The sequence below is a fragment of the Amblyomma maculatum genome, chromosome 8 (genome assembly GCF_055883805.1).
Source record: "Amblyomma maculatum isolate TAMU_Amacu chromosome 8, ASM5588380v1, whole genome shotgun sequence".
NCBI classification, from domain to species: Eukaryota; Metazoa; Arthropoda; class Arachnida; order Ixodida; family Ixodidae; genus Amblyomma; species Amblyomma maculatum.
Window position 1 is genome coordinate 38,034,895 of NC_139351.1, and position 3,153 is coordinate 38,038,047.

The 3,153-nt window shown below is 43.2% G+C and overlaps 1 non-coding gene across 1 annotated transcript; it reads left to right on the top strand.

Moving 5' to 3' along the window:
- Positions 1-1,594: 1,594 nt before the first annotated feature.
- Positions 1,595-1,667, top strand: TRNAR-UCU (transfer RNA arginine (anticodon UCU)). Its single transcript has one exon. It is a non-coding gene; the product is annotated as a tRNA-Arg (tRNA).
- The last annotated feature ends 1,486 nt before the right edge of the window (positions 1,668-3,153 follow it).

A 3,153-nucleotide genomic window follows, 5' to 3' on the forward strand; every position in this document is an offset into this window, starting at 1 on the left:
CTCTCAGATCCTGTGCCGATTCGATCATCCGTGAAGCAAGGCTGTCCTAGGTCGCCGCTACTGTTTGCCCTCTACCTAGAGCCACTTTGTTTGCGTGTACTGCAAAACCACAATATCCTTGGTTATGTTGCCTATAGTAATGAAGTCAGTGTGCTTATTGCGTACGCCGATCATTTGGCGTCTTTCTGCACTGACGAACCCAGCACTGACAAAATTATAACAATTGAGCAGTTTGGCATTGTATGTAGCGCTCAAATGAATAGGTCTAAAAGTTCAAGTCTGTGGTTCGGTTCATGGGAAGCAATGCCGACTCATTATGCTGGAATTGAATGGTCTCGTGTTCCCCCTAAATACCTTAGAGTTCCCCTTCATGCATTCAAGTTTAGTGGGCGTTACTGTAAAGAGCGAGTCACGGCACTTCAAATATATGCCGAGACTTTTGTTCCGCACCGCCTATCAATTTTTGGCCGATCACAGGCCATGAACATGTTTCTGGCTACAAAAAATTGTTTTACAGGTACTCCATGGCGCAAGGAATTACATCCAAAGTTATCACCGACCGTTATCACGAGCCTATGCGGCGCGATAACTTATTCAGGCCTGTTTATGCTGGCGGACCATGTTTGACACATCTATATGTCAGACAGTTAGTTGCTCGCTTCTTCTTTTTCCGTAATAGCTCCCATCCAATTACCAGAGCATCCCTGCAAACTAACCTTGTGAACCTTCTTCCAAACTTAGTGGTCTCTTCCAATGTTACCAATCGGCCCTTATTATTTGGTTTTATGAAAGAGGTTTACGATTCAGTGCGTTTTCTGGAAGTTCGCTTCTCTTATGAGAACTTATTCTCTGTTTCACGGAAAAATTTATACAAAGAATTGATATCTATATTGTTCCCGCCTCCCTTACATTGTTTACTCTATTCTAATTATATGGGGCATGATGTGTTAAAAAGGGTGCGCAAAATGCCGATCTCGCCTTCTACTAAAACGTTTCTCTTTAAACTTCATGCCGAAGTTTTGCCTGTTAAAGTGTGGCTTCACAAAAAAACAAATATTTTCGTTTCTTCTGTTAATTGTCGGCTATGTGATACACCAGAAACCACCGAACACTGTTTTATTGCCTGCAAAGATGCAATATTATTTTGAGACGTACTGCAAAGAACATTGAAGAAATACTTTTTTTTTTAATTCCCACAGTGTGCGTTACTTGATGGCCACCGAACATGACCATGAACCCTTTGATATGATTTTCGTCCCTGGACTGCACAGCCTGTGGAAAACGCGTATGTTGGATCGGAATGCTGAGCCTCTCGTCCCCCCCCCCCCCCCCCCCCCCCCCACTACTCATTTCGGCCAGATGGTGCACCAGCTTAGAGACACGAAGATAGACTATCAACCGAACTGGCTGCCATTGTGGGTGTGTTGTCTTTCCTTGCCACCGCTTTAGTGAAGTTGTGCTAAGTCATATTCTAGTTGTGCGGTGTTGTATGTTTCAATTGGACTTTTCCCTAGAGGCTGATTACCTTCTAAATAATGTATATAGCTGTATGTTGAATTTAAAGGCATGTAATAAATACCATGCTGGAAAAAAAGTCCCTGTGGCGCAGTGGATAGCGCGTTGGACTTCTAATCCAAAGGTCCCGGGTTCGAATCCCGGCAGGGATGATTTTGTGCATTAAGATGACTAAACTTTTACCAGGAACATGCCCGTAAATTCGTACCAACCCTGTAGGCGATTTGAAGTAGGAATACATATTAAGGGCACTTTTCGCTTTTGATTACGTGGCGCTCTTCATAAGTAGAAGACGTTCGCCGCGACTTAGTTTGAACTTATACTTTGTTAAAGAGCTAGAGCGAGAAGGCGTGCAAACTTGGTACGTGAGCTTCACGTAGTCTCTCTCCAGTTTCGGCGACTAAAAGGGAGTAATTGCGAATTCTGTAGATTTATGTGTATGTTTCCGGAATTTAAGAGAGGCTTTGTAATCTGCAAAAAAAAAGAAAAGGAATATGCTGAAAACTTCTAAAACTGCACCAAACTTTTCACAGCAATTTCCAGCTAATCGCCACCAATTTGTGAATATTTTTACTTATCAGTCGGACTTTTCGGTCTTTATTTTCCTAAACAGTCGACGGGCCTTTTTGAGTTCTTTTGGAAGCGGTTCAATAAATCAATTATTTTCGTCTTATTAACATAAAAAGCTCGTTCGGGACATTATAAGAGATAGAATGTTGGGCCAGAAGCCGAAGCTAGTTTAGACCCGTTTAACATATATGGCAGCGATTTTCAGGCAGAGTGAGGCACGAAGAACAGCCTCAGGGTCTCTGCCGCATATCTATTATTTTTAAGGCAGACATCGAATGCGATATAAATGCGAAGCAATGGAGACACGCTTACGGAATGCCTTATCAGGGCGCTGGATTGTCACCGTTATTATTTCTCATATACATTAACGACCTCCCAACTAACATAAAAACAAAACTTCGACTTTTCGCGGACGACTGTGTCATTTATAACGCTATCAAAGGCCCTGAGGACACCATTAGGTTGCAAAATGACATCGCCACAGTTGTGTCATGGTGTGAGCAATGGCACATGCCGCTTAACTTAAGCAAATGTCAATACATGTCTTTCTCTCGTAAGCGCAGCTCTGATAACAGCACATATCGTATCAGTTCTACTCCCGTTGCTCGAACGTCATCTTATAAATACCTTGGCGTCCACCTAACATCAACATTATCTTGGGTTACTCACATTGAAACAATATGCTCGCAGGCTTCACGCACTCTTGGTTACTTACGGAGAAATTTACAATCAGCACCACCCCAAATCCGACAGCTCGCATTCCAGACCTATGTTCGTCCAAAACTAGAATACGCTTCATCCATCTGGCACCCTTCACAAGCATATCTCGCTAATAATCTAGAGGCCATCCAAAACCGTGCCGCGCGATTTATCATGTCACAGTACTCACGTGAAACCAGCATCACAGCTCTAAAACGAACCCTTTCCCTCCCAAGCCTTCAATCACGCCGCATTATATCACGTCTCTGCCTCCTTCATTCTTTTTTTTACCATCCTCACAACCGGCACCCTCTCCTGCAACCTCCCTCAAGAATGTCCCGTCGACTTAATCACAATCACCCTTTAAAA